This window comes from Arachis hypogaea, chromosome 14, assembly GCF_003086295.3.
Source record: "Arachis hypogaea cultivar Tifrunner chromosome 14, arahy.Tifrunner.gnm2.J5K5, whole genome shotgun sequence".
NCBI classification, from domain to species: domain Eukaryota; kingdom Viridiplantae; phylum Streptophyta; class Magnoliopsida; order Fabales; family Fabaceae; genus Arachis; species Arachis hypogaea.
In genome coordinates, this window is record NC_092049.1 from 412682 (window position 1) to 433773 (window position 21092).

At 25.8% G+C, this 21092-nt stretch overlaps 1 long non-coding RNA gene across 1 annotated transcript; it reads left to right on the forward strand.

Annotated features, from left to right (window-relative positions):
- Window positions 1–14332: 14332 nt before the first annotated feature.
- Window positions 14333–16022, forward strand: LOC112740216 (uncharacterized). Its single transcript, XR_003171049.2, has 2 exons — window positions 14333–14598; window positions 15765–16022. It is a non-coding gene; the product is annotated as an uncharacterized lncRNA (long non-coding RNA).
- The last annotated feature ends 5070 nt before the right edge of the window (window positions 16023–21092 follow it).

Genomic DNA, 21092 nt, shown 5'->3' on the forward strand with positions numbered 1-21092 from the left:
AGTTATGAGTTGATATGATCCAAATAATTTGGACTTAAATGTTGTGTTGAGTGTGGGCGAATTAGAATAGAATTGAAAACCGCGGTGCGTAACAAACTACGATTCCTGCAAATCAACGAGTGCGCGGAATGAGGACAATTTGGTCAAATCACCGAACCGGATTTTGGCGGAAGGATGGGGAGGTGTTTCCTCACTAAAAGTCAATGCGTGTCATTACAAATAAATTAACAAAAAGTCATAAAGGGCTTAACTTAATTTAATTTAGCATGTGATGGTAAAATCTTCATCTTTATTTATGCAATTATCCAATTTCTGTAGTATTAATTACCATTTCTTTTATAAGTACCCAATGCTACAAAACTTTTTTTCCCAAATATAATACAATATAATATTATATTTGTCATACATACACAATTAGGCTCATTTTTTGGGACATGATAAGTATGTGTGTTGTGTATTATTGTGGAAAATGTGGGTGTTAGACATGGATGTGAGAATAATTTTTTTTGAATTAAAGATAAAAAAATTAGATCATCTAATTTCTTTATAAAAAAAATTAAGGTAATCAAACCCTCCAATTTGTGTACCCAAAAATCGAACAATTTAATTGCATAAAACACTTCTACACTTCATATTTGCATTCTACATCATTCCTCCTCCCACATTAAGTTAAAAAGTGACACAATTACTTGTGTTAGAATTATAACAAGTAAAAAAGTAAGGGAATTAAGCGGTCAAAACTCAAAAGCAACAGTCAACGAAGTAGTTTATAGGAAATTAAGTGTACACTGCCACGAAGGCTACCTATCCTTCTTTAATTTAAACGATCATGATTTGCATTTCGAAGAAGTGAGGAATAAAAGGTGGTCTCATATTTGATTATTTGTTAACTAATTACCTAAAAATAATTATTTGTTAACTAATTACTTAACAAATAATTATACAAAAAAATTTAAATAATAATTTTGTAAAATATTTTACATTATTAATTTATCAAAATTTCAATTATTTCTTAAATCATATTCATTAATCATAAAAGTTGACAATTTGATACATACATAACAGTAGAAATATGATTTTTTTTAATTTGTTCTTCTACTTAAATCAATCTCCAATATAAATTAGAATGTTATACATGACATGTAAAATTAACGTGATTGAATAATTAAATAAATACATACGATCAATTATGAATTGCTTTCTCTTGAACTCATGAATCATCCATATCTTAAAAAAATATTATTTCTTCTAGATACTAATTACCTAAATTACCAATAATCATTCAATACATAAATAATTTTTTCTTAAGAGAAATTTATAAATTTTATATTTACAATTAAATTGAATAATAAATCATGTAAATAAACATTAATTACTCAAAAACGTAATTAATAATAGCTACCTTATGGAATAATATATTTTAAGGAATAGTATATTATTATATAAGATGATATAAAAACTTGTTTTAGAATTTAGTTGTGAACAATAGTTTGAGATAGCTAGATGACAATTGAATTGAAAAAACTTAAAAAAAAAATTAATAAACCTTTTTTTATATAACATTTGTTGACGAGACTACTGTTTTGGATTAGGATAGCATATTAAAATTTTGAGTAAATGAAAATACTATATTACAATCTCAATAAAGACTAATAGATATGTTATTAAGACGAATAAGTCATTAATCTGTATAGGTGTTAATTTATGGCATTAAAAATATATATTAAATACAATAAATACTTAATAACGTTACACCGATAAAATGAAAAAAAAAAAAAAAACTCAGAACAACTAACATATTATTTAGGATTCACTTTATCATTTTAACCATTACTAACTTAAACATCAGGATATCTTTACAAGTAATCCTCCCAATTTAATATCAACGTTACTCAAGTTAAAATTTTTAAATTTCATAAGCTCGTCACCTCTGAAAAAAAAATAGGAATAGCTGCAAAATTCTTTATCATAAAAGGAGAATGCTAGCTTTATAACTGATGATGAAAAAAGAAAGAATCAATATATAATTGAACTTTTTTTTGTCGAATATTAATATTCATCTTTTTATCTTATTAGTAGTCCTCTCTAAATTCGTCATAAGAACTGCTGGCAGATTCTATTTAGCAGCGATTAAAAAAAATCGTCACTAAATATCCACCGCTATCTGTTGATTTTTTTGTAGTGTTAAATTGTATAAATAACATTATTACACATCATAAAAGAGAATTTATGTAGATGAGTTGAGCGTTGAAAACAATATGAATGGACAAATGGAGTATATATGATGAGGTATAGGAGCTCCGATCCGAGGCTTTAGATGCTTCCATTTTCAGTAGTCTTAGACCTTAGTTAATTGCGCGTAATAAGGAGCTGTAGCACACTTAGGGATGATTCATTTTCTATTTTGTTTTTTAGTTGATTTTATCAAACAAATAAATTAATTAAATTATAGCTAGGTCATCATGTCAACGTACTCTCACAATGGGAATGTGAATGTCAAACTCCAGTTGCCTTTCTTGGACCATCACATTATGCGTTATAATTTAATTCCATATTCTCATATGACCAAACCATATCATTCAATGAAAATTGGATGGTGAGTTTTGTGCCCTCCCCTGAGCGGTAATTATCAGATTGTTGTTTAATTATTACATAGTTACTACTATAATCGGCCAGACAACTCGTTTTCCCGTTTAATAATTATTCTGATAAATTTAATTTTTTCATATTGGTGTGAAACACAATTGATTTTTGCGATAGAGGAGCTATTGGTGAGTCTCTTTTAGTATTAGGCTGCGTTTGTTTATAGAGACAGGACACTAAGACAGGAACACAATATATCCAGAGACACTAAATTAGTATATTTTGTGTCTTTCCTAACAGGAAGGACACGGAGACATTAACAAAGGACATAACTTATTTTTTATTTTTTTTTCATTATTCTTGTTAATTTTTCATAATTATATTTTTTATTGTTATATTTTTCATCTCAAATTTGTTAAATAAAAAAAATAAAAATAAATTAAATTTTCATAATTTGTTATAGTTTATCACCAAACAGAATATAAAAATATAAAATTTTGTGTTCTGTTCATCAGTATTCTGTCCTGTCCTATTCTCAATGTCTTATTCTGCCCTGTTCTTAAAAACAAACGCAGCTTTGGTGTTTTTGTTTAGAGTTAGATTACAAAATTAAAGTGAAGGATTATTAATTATTTTCTGCTATAGCGTGCATTGCAAGAATCACTATATTCTCTCACGAATCATAAATATAGATGACATATTTTGTTGTTTATCTAAATATTATATATGCATTACGACTTTGGTCTAGTCAATATGTATGTATACATCTTTCATGTATCTAGATTATTGACTATTAAAAAACGTATGTTACATCGATATATAATATAAAATTTGTGATTCACAATAATAACGTTTAAGCTTGCATTTTAAAATTATTTAAAAAAAATTATTATTTAACCATCAACTCAATTCGTTTAATTTAATTCTTTTAATTTAATAATTTAACAACATATTTTATTTCATATTTTAAAAAATTAATAACTAATTGATAATAAAAATAATAAATTTTGATAACATTCTAACATTCATCATTATTTTATTTGATTTCATTGAATTTTTTAACGTGTTGATCAGGGCATTTTTCACATTCAGTTTTTCGAGGAAAAAAATAATTAGAGTACGTGCAACTAAATTAAGGGTTGAAAAAACAACACAAACTAACCCCGATTATACTATAATAACTTATAATTTATAGCATCGTTCTATCAATACGTTAATTAAACCACCTAACATGATGTGATCGATCAGAAAGAAAACGAAGGGTTCTAGAAGGCAAAATGGGATGATGTTTTTTGGCCTTGTTAACTCTTATGTTCGGTAACTAAAAGAATGTTTAAGTGTGTATATAAATAAATAAATAAGTTAGGCAATGACATTAATTTTATATAATATTTGGAATTAATTTACCAAATAAATAAATAAAAAATTTCGAGAAAAATATGAAGAATAAATGTCACCAATTATTACCAATTATATCTCTATTCTGTTAATCCAACCATCAATTATTTGTATAGAAATATCGGTGAAAAAATTGAGGCACTAAAGAATTTTTACTGTGCATCACACTTTTAAAGTGATAATGGGCTTGGAGGCCCAACAGAGCAAGAGAGTAAACTGCAACTAATTGAACTAACAAAAAAGTTTAAAGCTATGCTACGCTTAGTTTGAATACAAGGCTTTAGGGCCTTTTTGGGTCTGTTAACAAAGGTAATTCAGATTGGTGACCCATGACAAAAAAAAAAGAGATTCGTTACCGAAAACCAAAGCCGTTAAAAAAATGTAGTGACACTATTCAATATAGAGTCTGAATTTGTTATCTCTCATATTTAAAAAAAAAAAAAAAACGGAAGAGGAGAAAACCTACATTTTTCCGTTGAATTTGTTCCTGCTTCCTAGCATGACGGCTCCATTTAACAATTTAACACACTGCATTATGTCGCACATTAATTTTATTATGGAGGCAACGTTAGTGTAAGACGCGGATATGGAGATGAAGGAAGCTTTACCAGATTGTGGTATCAGGAACATAGTAATCGGACCCTGCGAGTTGCTGATGGGAACTCGGACCCAAAGACTAGTATAACCCTGCGATTTCATCTACTGTAAATTAAAAAAAATTCTCTCAAGCACAAATCGGACCCAGGGACTAGTATAACCAAATAAAAAAAAACCAACAAAGAAAACGGACCATCCGTTTTAGTGAGGACATCTCGCACAGTCCGATTTCTTCTACGTGAATTTCGTATACTACAAGCAAAACGGATCCTCTGATTTGCTTACAAAATTTTCAAAACAAAGAACTCGGACGGTCCGATTTCTTCCTACTAAATCCGAACCAAAAACTGTCCCACATTTAGGTGTAGCACCCCCTCATTCCATAACCCGACATAACACCTGCCCCTCTTCCATAACCAAAAAAATTAGTCGCATTATGTTAACATGTAAGGTTTATTTTCTATGCCAAAAAAGAACTCTGGATGCAACTATATTAATTAGTATACATTAAAATTAATTATTATATATTTATATATAAAAATATATAATTTAATTTATTTTTAATATATATTTTATGCTAATAACTAATTTTTATCGCTAGATTTAATACAGAAGTAACATTTTTGCATAGATTGAATATATCACATAGTTGATAGTACTATAGTAACTAGCAGTGAATAAAATAGATAGAAGTAACAACACTATTTAAATTTGTGGGTATTCATCCCTTTAACCTGTTCGAAACGGATTTTTAACGGGACAAGTGTTTGGGCAAAAATTTTATAGGACTTGCAAAGTGAGGATTTATATTGGAGATTCCACCTAATTATATTTTTCTAATGTAATCTGTACATACCTAAGAGCTATTTGAGTCTTTTCTTTTTTCATTCTGTTTCATCTTTTTTATACAAAACGTTCTAGATAACCTATCTTTTCTATATTTTATTATCTCTATAAATTGTCATTCATATACTTTTTTCACTTTATTATAAGAAAAATCATTATCTCTTCTCACTTTCTTACTCTCACTCTAAACCTTATGCCAAACTATTTACAAATTTCACTCATATATTGTTCGATAAGATATCCTCTCTGAACTATGCAAACTATGAAATATGGAGACTTCTTTTTTATCTAGTCAAAGATTAATACCTACATCAAAATATACACAAAGCCTAGCTGTGGAACAAGTCTCTCTTCACTATCGAATCGTATCTACTATCTAATTGCATTGGAATATATATAGGAAGTTCACTAGAAATAGGGGTTTTATACTACCTTTTTTATATGTCTTATTTTAAATTTTTTAAATATAGATATTAACATTGTATATCATTATATAATGTCTCTTTATTTCATACGTATTGTGCATTATAATAACCTTCTTATGTGTATTAAAGAACCGAGAAAATGATCTTTCGGTAAGCGGCATAAAGGTAAACATAATTTCTTAATGTGATAGTTATTACAGTTTTTCGTATTCATGAATAACTGATAATGAAGTATATTTAAAATAAAATATAGTATGAATTCGTACAAATTTTACATATTTAATATAGTTATAATATTTTTATTTGTTGCTGTTTTAAGAATAACTCTAATATATATATATATATATATATATATATATATATATATATATATATATATATATTTAAAATTTAGCGTTAGATAAGTCAAGTATTATTTAAATATTTTTGTTCTAGTATAAATAATGATATGATTAGTTTTTGTTATCAGACAACTATATTTTTTTAGTGCAAGTAATTTTAGACTTTGTTGCATAAATAAACTAAAATAAATCCAAATTACTAGAATCTTCTGAAACAAAATTAATTATATGAAAATGTCCTCTTTTTAATATAGTATAAATAATCATCCTATGATTATGTCAATTTGGCTGATACATAAATTGTTTTTCTAGAATGACACAATTTATCTGTTAAAATTTTAACTCATTTAACAAATAAATCATCATGGAGTGTAGTTATATATAAGGTGAATTCTACCTTACCCCCTCTAAAATAATATGTAAGTTACTTTTCATGATGTGTCACATTTTAATTGGTCATTACTTAACTATAGTTGGGTTATTTTGTAATTTATTATTTGAGATGGGTAATTGTATAATTTCTTAAAATATTAAAATTCTACCACATTAATTGAAGCACGTTCTCACGCAATCTCTTTATACAATGCATCATTTCTTAACGAGTCGTTGAATTTCCATGGCTTGTAACTTCTTCGTTATTCCCAGTATAGTCAGCACCGACTTCCAGTATAGTCAGCACGACTTCATTGCTATCTCATGTCCTCTCACTCAATCTTTTTTTTTTTTTTTTTACCATGGATCATTCCTTACCAATATAATTAATGGTTAGTTTGGTTATTAAATTTTTTTCATTAAAAATAATATATGGAATATATATTCATATGTAAAATATAATATAATATAATAAAATAAATTTATTAAGAGTACTTAAAAGTATAATTAAAATCAGAAATATATAAATATAATAATAAAATTTGTACTCTAAACAAGTAAACATATCTTTTATCATACATAAATTATTTAAAAAAAATATAAATTGTTAAAATTAATAACACAAATTTAAAATGATAAAATTCAACTTTCTTACAAGTAATTTTTATAGTATTTTTATTCTTTTAATTTTTAATTTATTAATATTTTATTATTTAATTAATGATTAAACAAATTATTTTCATGAGAAATATTTTTTGTATACTCTTAAAGAAGAGACCAATATACCAATTTAAAAATTAATATAAAAATGATATTTTAAATAAAAAATAGTTAATATTAAAATTTTTAAATACAAAAGCAAATTATATAGATATTCAAGATATAAATATAAAATACATGTTTAAAATAAATAAAGGAGACAAAAATAATTATTTATTTCTCATGAGTACTTCCATTTTATCTGTTTTATTTATTTTATGCATATATTTTATATTTATCTTTTAAATATTTATACAAATTATTTTTATATTTAAAAATTTTAATATTAAATATTTTTTATTTAAAATTTCATTTTTACTTTATTTTTTAAACTACTATATTGGTCTCTTCTATAAAATAATACAAAACATAATTTTTTATAAAAATAATTTGTTTAATCATTAATTAAATAATAAAGTACTAATAAATTGTAAATTAAAAGAATAAAAATATTATAACAAATACAGTAAAAAATTGGATTTTATTATTTTAAATTTGTATTATTAATTTTAATATTATATTTATTTTTTAAATAATTTATGTATGATAAAAAATATGTTTACTTGTTTAGAGTACAAATTTTATTATTATATTTATATATTCATGATTTTAATTATACTTTCAAGTATTTTAAATAGATTTATTTTATTATATTATATTTTAAATATGAATATATATTCCATCTTGTAATTAAATAAATATATATTTTTTTAATAAAAAAATTTAATAACCGAACTAACCAATAATGATGTTGATGTTGGTAAAGAGTGATTCATGGCAAAAAAAAAAAAAAAAAAAGGGGGGGGGGATTGAGTGAGAGGACAAGAGATAGCAATGAAGTCTGCGTTGGCTATACTGGGAAGAACAGGGAAGTTACGAGTCATGGGAATTCAACGACCCGTTAAGAAATGATGCATTGTAGAAAGAGATTGCGTGAGAATGTGCTTCAATTAATGGGGTAGAATTTTAATATTTTAAGAAATTATACAATTACCCATCTCAAATAATAAATTACAAAATAACCCAACTATAGTTAAGTAATGACCAATTAAAATGTGACACATCATAAAGGGTAACTTACATGTTATTTTAGAGGAGGTTGGGTAGAATTCACCTATATATAATAGTCCTAAGATTTTACAATTTGTGTTAAAATTTTAACACGTTTAACACATAAGTCATTTTAGGGTGTAACTATTTAGGTTATAATCCTAAAATGCCACAAATTATGTGTTTAATTTTCAACTCGTTAATTATTGCTAGTAAAATTTTATACAAAACAAAATCTTCATATACTACTATTTTTAAGTTGATCAATAATATATGAGAGATAAATAATAAGTAGTTTACTCATTTAGGTATATTTTCTAAAATAATTTATAATGCTCAATTTTTTATTACATAAATCTGATTGAAAGATAACATTACAAAATAGAGGTAATATTATCTATTCCTTCTAAATATTAATTAAGCAGAGAATAATTGATTGGTTAAAAATTTTCAAGAGATTAAAAATATTGTCTATTTTATTTAATATTTTTTATAATGTTACATATTTAAAGCTTTTTGTTAACTAAGTTCAGCCAAGTTAGTCTAACATAACAAAAATTAATTATAATTAATATTATTTCAAGTCTTATTATTTAATTTGGTTGGACTTTATTCATAAAAAGGTTAAAAGTATAACATTATTCTTAAAAAATATATTGTACAAGAGAAAAATATTAGTAAACAAGAACGGTCACTGAAGAATGAGACAAGAAGAGAAATATAACAAATATTAGGCTTTGATTTAAACTAATTTTTTATTTTTTTGTTACATATATTATATCCAATATTTTTTTTATAGAATCTCATAAAGAAAAGGTAAGAATAGAAATAAATTAATATATTTTTATTATTTTTCACAAAATATTTAAAATAAAAATACAAAAAATGTCTTATTTAAAATTATTTATATGATGATGGACTTTTGTCTTTATCTATAAGTCACAGGATATAAATTGGAAAAGCTTACTACGATCTATATCCATTTAAGACTCATAACTTTTCGACAAGATTTACGTGTTATATATGTTAAACGAGTTGAAATTTTTACACACAAATTTGACGTCGCCAAAAACTATTTATGTACAAATATAAATTATTACATCTTTGGATAATTTATATATTAAACGAGTTAAAATTTTAACACATGATTAAAATTTTAACACACAAATTGTGCCACCTTATAACATTATCTGTGTACAAACCAAAATAACATCATTCTAGATTATTTATATAATATTATAAAAACATACATTTTTGTAATTAATTTATTTTAATTAGGAGATTCAGGTAACTTAAATATTTTTTAATTTATTTATGCATAAAAGGTAAAAGCCATAATTTTAGGTTACACTTATCAAATCACAAATTAAACATACAATTTATTGTTTACAACTTAAATTAAATATATTAATAGTATTGAAACCATAGGTAGAATATAGAATGATAATTTTCAAATGCTATTATAAAAAATAGTGGTTTAATTACTTTGCTGGTCTTATAGTTTCGCAAAATTTTCAATTAGCTAGGTTCTTATACTTTTTTTTTCTTTTAATTGAGTTTTTGTACTAATTTTTTTTATTGGGTCTCTACACTTTTTTTTTCTTCTTTTATTTAGGTCTCTGTACCAATTCTTTTTTTTTAGTTGAGTCCCTATAAAATTAAGCTAATTACTACTAAAAATGACTTAATTGAAAAAAAAATTGGTGCAGAGACCCAATTAAAAAAGAAAATATAGGGACCTAATTAAAAATTTCACGAAACTATAAGGACCAACAGAGTAATTAAACAAAAAATAGTGTATCAAAAGATAAGATAATATCATATATAATATTTATTCACTTTTATTTCTGTTTCTTAGTACGAAACTTTTATTCTTTAATTACATGATATAAGTATACAAAGAGATGTTTAAGTATTAGAAAATCAAAAGCAAACAACTTTTGCCTTGGAAATTATATTAGGAAAATTAAAAGAGGTGTCCCATGCATATTTGAAGGTAACAGGATGCGATCTAGAAATAGGTCGACCATTATTAACAAGACAAAGTCCTCTTTCCTCTTTGCCCAAAATTGATGTATTTATAGGCTCCACGGTTTGAAATCCTAAGCAAAATATACTTACTTCCCGAAAATCACATACAGCACATGTGGTGCTTATATTTACTAGCCACTCTGGCTTTCCTTGTACTTTAGCCCCTGTTGGTTTTTGCGTAAGATGAAGATCAAGAAACTGGTCGCACTGGCTATAACCTGATGATATATATATATATTAGTAGAGTATAAGTTATCGAACTGGACCAAAAATTACCGCAAAACCGAATTGAAAAGTACAACAACCGATTTGAAAACCGAAAAAATCGATTTTTTTCTGACAAAACCGATCGGTTCGGTTCGATTCGGTTTTCAATTGGTTCGAACCGAACCGAACCGAACCGAAAATATGCGTACATTTCAATATTTTAACCATTTTAGCCTTTAACCTAACAACAAAAATCCTCAACCCCCTAACCATTTCAATGTTTTACTCTTATTATTTCAGTTTATTGACTATTTTAAACCTCTAATTATTGTGATTCATATTCTTCTCATTAGAAATTAAAAACTGAAAAAACTGACCGAACCAAACCGCCGTTGGTTCGGTTCGATTCGATTCGATTGTTGTAAAAACAACAAACCGAATAGTTGTGTGTCTGTAAGAATCGAACATATCGGTTCGGTTGATTTTTGGTCTAAAATCGAACCGAACCAAACCGATAACACCCCTATATATTAGTACCAAAACAACAATTAAATTAAAACCAGTAGTCGTAATAAAAATAGTTTTTAAATCAATTATAATTGTATATATATACATACATATTATTTTATATTTTTTATATTCTAACATATATTTTATATTATGGCTCATTTTTATTATACACCTAATTTAAAATTCTCGCGTTCGTAATAAAATGAAAAAAGAAAGAAAAAGAAAAAGAGTAGAAATTCATGCATTTGAAAATAATTACATTGAGAAGCCAGGGCAAGAAAGAGGAATATGACGATAATTATGTTGTTCATGACGGCCATCTTAATTTTTTTTTTTTTTTGAGAGATTAAATCAATGCTGTTTCGATAAATTCTTGAATTTATCTAATGTATTTCAACACTGTTTTGGTGTGCTTTTATAGTTGCACAATCTTATATCAAGGAGGGATCCATTCATGTGGGTGTGGCCTACTACAATTTGAAATTTTATTGAGTAGTATATAATAATAATATTTATTTGTCTCCATTAAATTATTAAATTTGACCCCACAATAATTTTTTATTCAATTTTCGACTCTTGATAGCCAATTTGAAAACTTCATATTAGATGTCCATTATAATGATCAATTTTTAAATTTAAATAAGATTGGTGTTCTTTCTTAGAGATCGACTCGAAAGAATATTATCTATCCATTTGTGTTCCTTCTTTTAAAATTAGCTTTAGTTTTTTTCATAATAACTCCACTAATTGAATGAACTTTTTCAACTATAAATATCATCAAGAGCTAATTTGTATGAAAGTTGAGTTTTAAATGATTGTTTAACGACATATACAAAAAAAAGACATTTTAATTATATTGTCAAAGTTTCAAAATATGAAATATAAGAAATTAAATTTTAAATTATATGTTATTATTTAAATTACTATTTTAATATTTTAATTTGTAATTAGATATTTTGAAACCTAATCATATTTTACAATAACAAAATATAATTATAACAACAATTATGCTACGTATACATAAAATAATCACTTGTACAGAATAAATCTTAAAATATAAATTTTAAAATACAAAATACATATTAAAAATAAGTTAAATGACATATGTATTTATACACAAATTTATAATAGATAATTTGATAGCTAATTTTTTATATAAACATAATTTTTTTTATAAAAATTATTATAATATTATATATATTTTGCCTCACTATCAAAATTTTCTGGATCCGTCACTGCTTATATCAATTAATTACAATGGCATATTTTGAATAAATTAAATTTATATTTAAGATATTCAAATATAAATAATTAATTCTTTGATTTGCTAATTAAATATATAAGTTTAAATCCAGGAAAAAAAAATGGTATGATTTGACTTCCCAAATCCGACAGAATCTTGTATCTTAGACTTGGTTTTGGATTTTATTTTTATTTTTTAAAACTAACTTAATAAAATTAATTTTAAAAAAATAATTTATATTTGTTAAATTAAACTAAAAATGATTTTTAAAAGCACAAGCAACAATAATTATATTTCGTGAAATAATTGATAAAATTTAAAAAGACTATAAGTAAGGTCATGTCTAATAATATAATAAGACAAAATACCGAAAATAAAATACAGAAAATAAAAATATAAAAATTAATATTTTTATATTTTATTTAGTGATAAACTAAATATAAAATAGAACAAATAATAAGAAGTCTAATTTACTGTTTTTTTTTCAAATAAAATTTAGAACAAAAATAAAATTATAAAATATTTAATTTTGAAAATTTGATAATGATAATAAAAAATAAAAAAATTAGTTATTTCTTTGTCTAGAGTCTTGTATCTTTCCTGATAAAATACACTAGTTCAGTGTTTTAAGATATAAATATATAATAAATTTATCTATATTTTACTTGTCAAATATAATTTTGTGTCTCTATTTTTATGTCTTAATATTCTGTCTTGATAAATAAAGACAGTCTAATAGATATAAATATAAGAATAAATTTTGGTATAAAAATTTTTCTTTTCAATACTTTTAAGAGTATTTTTTACTTTTAAATGCTAAAAGTATAAATATATAATATTTTTTATTTATCTAATATATATATATATTCTCTATCAAAAAAATTTATCCAACTAAGCTTTAATGTTATTCTTTTAAAGAAAAACGATATTTAATACTCATGATGACTAATTAATGACTAAAAATCTGCTAATTTTTTAGCACTCTTCTCAATATTTTGCAGATGGTTAATGAAGGAAATTCATTTTCATTCTTTTTCAATACATATTTATGTCATTTGACTATATGAATTATGTATGTAAAATTATTAATAATATTAAAAAGATCCAAATTATTTATTTATTTTACATTCAAATAAGAATGAGAAATTGAATGACAGTCAAGTCATAATAAATATTTATTATTATATTATCTTAAAATGCACATTATAGTATTATACTATTTTAAAATGCATAGCAATAGTATGTCAATGTAGTGTGTTTTGGCTTCATTCTTTATCCAATCCGTCTCTCTTTTCAACGTTATTTGCGAACAATATTATATATTTAGGATGATATTTTTTAACAATTAATGAATATCATGAGATTTGTTATTAATTTAAAAAAATAAAAATACATATAAAATGTTTTTAATTAATAATGTATCTAATTTATGTGTGTCTTAGTCATGGGTTTTTTATTTATGAAAATCAAATTTGTAAGATTAGTTAGTAATTAGTTATTTATATTTTATTTATGAAAAGCATTTTTGATAAGATTGGTTAATACATTACAAGAAAACATTAATTATTGTCGATTTTACCATTAGATTTAGTGTCGAATATTAGTATATTACCGTCGTTTTACCAGCAAATTTTGCGACAATTACAATACTAAATTTGTCATCCACGAGACATGACCTCTGCAAGTAGGGGTGTAAATTACCGAATCGGACCGAAAAATATTACAAAATCGAACCGAATTTTACAACAACCGATTGAAAAACCGAAAAAATCGATTTTTTTTTGTTTTTTTCGAACTAAACCGATCGGTTCGGTTCGATTTTCGGTTGGATCGGCAGAAACCGAACCGAACCTAACCGAACCGAATAATGGGGGTTCAGTGGTGTGTATTTTTACTAAGTTGCCCTTTAACCTAGGTATAAAAGGGCCACTTAGCCACAACCCTAGTTTTCTTCTTCTTTTACGCGGCTACACCCAATTCACCCACAAAAAACTTCTCTCTCCCATTCTTCCACGGTACCACCTCCGACCTCCATGCTTGACAGAAAGAGAGCCCGAGGGAGCCAGAGAGTGCTGTCCAGTGTCCATCGTCAAGGAAGTCGCCAATCGTTTCTCGAAGGCGTTCATCCGTAGCCGTCGCAGGGTCGCCGTCGCTGGTCGCTGCTCGCTGGGTCGCCGTCACTCCTGTCACCAAGCCCTCTCCTGCAAAAAGCAAGTGAAGAATGTCTTCTTCAGAGGTTAGAATTTGTGGTTGGTTATTTTTTTTACAGTAATTTCTCCTAGTCTGCAATATTTTTAGTGATATTTGTACTTGATTTAGTGGAATTTTTAGTGATATTGTGCCTGATTTAACCTGAATAATTGTTTTTTAGAAATTCTGTTTGTGGTTCTGTTTTTAGAAATTCTATTTGTGGGATTTTTAGTGATGTTGTGCTTGATTTAAATTCTGTTTGTGCTTGATTTTTAGTGATATTGTGCCTGATTTAACCTGAATAATTGTTTTTTAGAAATTATGTTTGTGGTTCTGTTTTTAGAAATTCTGTTTGTGGGATTTTTAGTGATGTTATGCTTGATTTAAATTCTGTTTGTGCTTGATTTTTAGTGATATTGTGCTTGATCTCATTTTCTCTCAAATTCTGGTTGAATGTTTATCAAATCAAGTTTTTGTATCTTTTATTCCTAAAAATCAAGTTCTTGTATCTCATTTCCACACTAATATTGATACCAAAAATCACTGATAGTGAAATATGCAACCAATAATAAATGCAATTCTTTGAGCAGTCAGATTATAAAACTTGTTAAGATCATAATGCTAGATTCTGCAGATTACTTATGGAATTGATGCTCTAATACATAGAAGTGGATTGCTTAATTGACTTTGCTCTAACTCATGGTATCATATTATATTATTATGAAGTTATTAATAACAAGAATGCATGGTAGTTGTCTTACTTAATAATTTAATGCCTTAGTCTTAGTTTAGGGGTCTTTTGGAACTTTTATTGTGTCTTTTTAAGTCTTTAAGATGTAACAGAACTGCAAGTTGAGGAAGGCTTCAACTGTGGCATGAAATATTGTGACATTTGATATTTCACATTGCAAAGGTCAATTTATAATATAGTGTATAAGTGTATATGTTTGTGCCGGCTCTACACTAATTGCCCCTTTGATTTTAGTTTAAGACTTTGAAATATGGCTATATGTTTGGTGCAAGATGTTGAAGTTGTTATCCAATGGTTTTGTTCTGCATAAGTGCATATATATGGCTGCATATAATTAAAAATGCTAATTTTTCATAAGCTGCTTATGAGCTGTTGTGGTTTTGTTGCTGGAAACAAAACTTTTGGTGCTGTTCATGAGTTAAAAATACTAATTTTTCTTTGTTCTGTTTATATATATGCAGCCAACAAGCAATGAGGTGCCCAATGAGCGGACGCCTAAAGTTGGGGGTGAAATTGTTGAGTCTGTGGTACGTTCTTCAACGGACAGCGGCATGCTTACCAAATCCCCGCCCCATTCTAGATCAAAGTGTGTTTATTTTTGTTAGTTTTGCTAGACATTTTTAGTTGTCTTTGTTTTATATTTAATTAAGTTGAATCTGTATTAAATTTGGATGTGATATACTCTTGTTATTCTAGTTTATTGAAGGTTTTAAATTTTATTTTATAATAATTTTAATTTTGATCAATAGGTGTAAAAAAACCGAAAAAACTGACCGAACCAAACCGCAGTTGGTTCGGTTCGGTTCGGTTCGATTGATCAAACCGCAGCCAACCGAATGGTTGGTATTATTAGAGGACCGATCAGGTTGGTTCGGTTGGTTTTCGGTCGAAAACCGAACCAAACCGAACCGATTACACCCCTATCTGCAAGTACTTGTAGACGCTGATTTTCCAGCTGAAGCATGTGACCCTTTCTCCTGGAAGCCATTCCATATTTACGGGGTCCCCACACAATCATTCACATATAAAACCCACGGCTTAACATTTTCACATCGGCACCATAACTATTTATTTTCCGTCACCCTCTCGTAACCTTTCAATCATTCTCATAATCACACGTGCCGATTTATCTTCTCTTTTTCTTTTAAAACCAAAACCACCTCTTTGTGACATACTCCAAAACCTTTAAAACAATTTCACTTAAACCAATTCTTCTTTCAGAAGACAAAGAAAAACCATTTATTAGTTAAACGCCTCAGCAAGGCCTCTAGATTTTAGGGGAACGACAACCAATCTCATTTTCTAAGTTCATTAGAAATACTTAACAATCATTGTTTTTTTAAATTGAATTTAATCAAATAAAGTTTATAAATCAAATCAAAACCAAATCATACAAATCAGAAGTTTCGAACCAATTTTAAAACCAAACCAATCCCAGTTTCATCCTTAAAATTAATTCTTTAACTTTTTCCAAGACGTTGCAAATTAAAACGAAATCATTCAATCAAAATTCAATTACTTTTAAAGTTCACTAAAACTCCTCCGAATAAAATTCTGAAGTCAAATTCAAAACATAAACCATTTTCATATTTAAACCAACCTTAAAACATAATACTTTTCTTAAATAATTTAAATATAAAATAATTCTTTTCTAAATAGATCAAACTCAAAACATATACATTGTTTTGAATGAATTAAACTCGAAACATAACTATTTTCTTAATAAATCAAAAATCAAATGATACAATTTCTCAAATCCAATCTTTTTCTAAATAACATTTCAAACAAAGTCTCGGATTTTATAAAAATTTTGGCAACATTTTCCATAAAACTCGGACTTTGCCACCCTTCTCGGGTCCCATCCAAACCATTTCTCAAACTCTTTCAAATCATTTTCAATAAATCAAAAACCATTTCTAATATCAAAACATTTATAAAATCAAACCAATTAAAAATCAAACCGCTTCCAAAATCAAACCATTTAGCTCGTTCGTTTTTCATGTTAATATCTCTAGATCCACTTATATTTTTTCAACTAGTAACAATTCTAATAAAAACTAGTTATTCACTATATATATATATATATAAATTGTTTTATATAAATATTTTTTATTTTTTAAAAAATTTTGCAAGGGTCGAATATCAACGACCAATATAATTCAAATAAGATTTGATTATCAACGATCAGGAGTCCCAAAAATGTTACTTCTTTATTTTGGTTGCTAAATTAAAAAATAGCGATCGATTTTAGCAACCATAGCTACATTCTGGTTGTATAAAAAAGTGATCGGTCGCTAATTCGATTGCTATTAGTGACCGATATAGCGACCACTACCTTAGCAACCGAAAACTTTTCACCTTATCTCTCTATTGACTGCAAAATCAGTCGCTAAATTAAAAATAGCGACTGATTTTGTGACCAAAAGTCCCAAAAATGTTACTTCTCATGTTTTGGTTGCTAATTCGGTCGCTAAATTAAAAAATAGCGACCGATTTAGAGACTAACTTGATTCTAGTTGTATAAAAAACTTATCAATCACTAATTCGATTGCTATTAGTTTTAGCGACCAACTTTTCTCTGATCCTAAAAATTCTATATTAGTCGCTATTAGCCATTAATTTTTTCAGTCATTATTCAAATAATTTTGTATAGAGTATGGCCAAGAATATTTAGAGTGGAGTATATAATGAGATTGAGCTCCTTATTTTAGGTTTCGTTTTTCAAAAACTTATATCAAAATTAGAGATACAATCCGAAGAATTTGTATAAGCTTTTTAATACTCTATCTTTTTAATTTTTTTAATTCTCATCAAATACTTTACACTAGGTGATTTTATTTAATAAAATTTTAATGTTATTTTTTAACATTCCAAAAAATTTCAGCCATCTAATGTACTAATGCATTGTCATTAAAGAGGCATAAAGGTAAACATAATTTCTTAATGCGGTAGTTATTTCAGTTTTTTTATTCATGGATAACTGATAATGAAGTATATTTAAAATAAAATATAGTCTGAATTTATACAAATTTTACATATTTAATATAGTTATAATATTTTCATTAGTTGCTATTTTAAGAATAACTCTAATATATGTATTTAAGATTTAGCGTTAGATAAGTCAAATATTATTTAAATATTTTTGTTCTAGTATAATGATATGATTAGTTTTTGTTATTAGACAACTATATTTTTTTAGTGCAAGTAATTTTAGACTTTGTTGCATAAATAAGCTAAAATAAATCCAAATTACTAGAATCTTCTGAAACAAAATTAATTATATGAATGTCCTCTTTTCAATATAGAATAAATAATCATCCTATGATGATGTCAATTTGGTTGATACATAAATTGTTTTTGTAGGATGGCACAATTTATCTGTTAAAATTTTAACTCATTTAACAAATAAATTATCGTGGAATGTAGTTATATATGTTTGTATATAAATAGTCCTAAAATTTTACAATTTGAGTTAAAATTTTAACACGTTTAACACATAAGTCATTTTAGGGTGTAACTATTTAGGTTATAGTCCTAAAATGCCACGAATTATGTGTTTAATTTTCAACTCGTTAATTATTGCTAGTAAAATTTTATACAAAACAAAATCTTCATTCTACTATTTTTAAGTTGATCAATAATATATGAGAGATAAATAATAAGTAGTTTATTCATTTAGGTAAATTATAATGCTCAATTTTTTATTACATAAATCTATTTGAAAGATAACATTATAAAATAGAGGTAATATTATCTATTCCTTTTAAATATTAATTAAGCAGAGAATAATTGATTGGTTAAAAATTTTCAAGAGATTAAAAATATTGTCTATTTTATTTAATATTTTTTATAATGCTACACATTTAAATTTTTTTGTTAACTAAATTTAATCAAGTTAGTCTAGTATAACAAAAATTAATTATAACTAGTATTATTTTAAATCTTATTATTTAACTTGGTTGGACTTTATTCATAAAAAGACTAAGATGTATAACATTATTCTTAACAAATATATTGTACAAGAAAAAAATATTAGTAAATATGAGTAGTCACTGTAGAATGAGACAAGAAGAGAAATAATAAATATTAGAATTTCATATCTCATTATTATATCCAAATTTTTTTTAAGAATTTCATAAAAAAAAGGTAAGAATAGAAATAAATTAATATATTTTTATTTTTTTCAAAAAATAGTTAAAATAAAAATACAAAAAATGTCTTTTTTAAAATTTTTATGATGATAAACTTTTGTTTTTATCTATACATACATAAGTCACAGGATATAAATTCTAATAGTTTACTACGATCTATATCCATTTAAGACTCATAATTTTTCGATAAGATTTACGTATTATATATTAAACGAGTTGAAATTTTTACACAAAAATTTGACATCGCCAAAACTATTTATGTACAAATATAAATTATTACATCTTTGAATAATTTATATATTAAACGAGTTAAAATTTTAACACATGATTAAAATTTTAACAAATAAATTGTGCCACCTTATAAAATTATCTACGTACAAACCAAAATAACATCATTCTAGATTATTTATATAATGTTATAAAAAACATACATTTGTGTAATTAATTTATTTTAATTAGGAGATTAAGGTAATTTAAATATTTTTTAATTTATTTATGCATAAAAGGTAAAAGCCATAATTTTAGGTTACACGTATCAAATCACAAACATACAATTTATTGTTTACAACTTAAATTAAATATATTAATAGTATATTGAAACCATAGATAGAATATAGAATGATAATTTTCAAATGCTATTATAAAAAAGATAAAAAGAAGTATCGGTTTTTGAATATATCTTTTTTTTTTCTCAGTTCTTGTCGTTTTTGAAATTTTTTCAAGTTCGGGATGGATTGGTATGGTTCTTCTATGCCTAGGACACCAGAATATCGATCATGAACGAAGAAAAGTATGAGATCGCAAACCTCTGTTTTTTATTATCTTCTGTTTTTTAGTATATCGTTAATCATAATAAAAAAAATATAAAAAGAAAGCGCTTTTACTACATACAAATACAAAGAAATTTCGGAAATTTTCTATTTCTTTAAAATCACTTAAAATCACTTAATTTCTTAAAAATTTTGTATCAAAAGAAACATAATGTATTGAGGTTATAGTTGATGGTTGTTTAGAAATTCCATCGCTATTCTAGAACCGTACATGAGATTTTCATCTCATACGACTCCTCGCGAATAAAACAATTACAAAAATAGATTTAACCAATACCAATAAAAAAATATACCGTATATACATATGTTTAATAAATAATTGAACCACGAGATTTTTTTATTTTAATATTATTTATATACAAAATATTTTTTCACTTTTATTTCTGTTTCTTAGTACGAAACTTTTATTCTTTAATTACATGATATAAGTATACAAAGAGATGTTTAAGTATTGGAAAATCAAGTGCAAACAATTTTTGTCTCGACAGCATGAAAAGGAAAAGAGGTGTCCGATGCATATTTGAAGGTAACAGGTTGTGATCTAGAAATAGGTCGACCCTTAGCAACAAGACAAAGTCCTCCTTCCGGTTTGCCCAAGATTGACGTATTTATAGGCTCCACGGTTTGAAATCCTAAGCAATTTACCCTTACTCCCGGAAAATTACATTTAGCACATCCGGTGCTTATAGTAACTTCCCACTCTGCCTTTCCTTTTACTATAGCCCCTGTTGGTTTTTGCGTCAGAAAAAGATCAGACTCTCTGCACTGGCCATAACCTGATGATACCAAAACAACAAATAAATTAAAA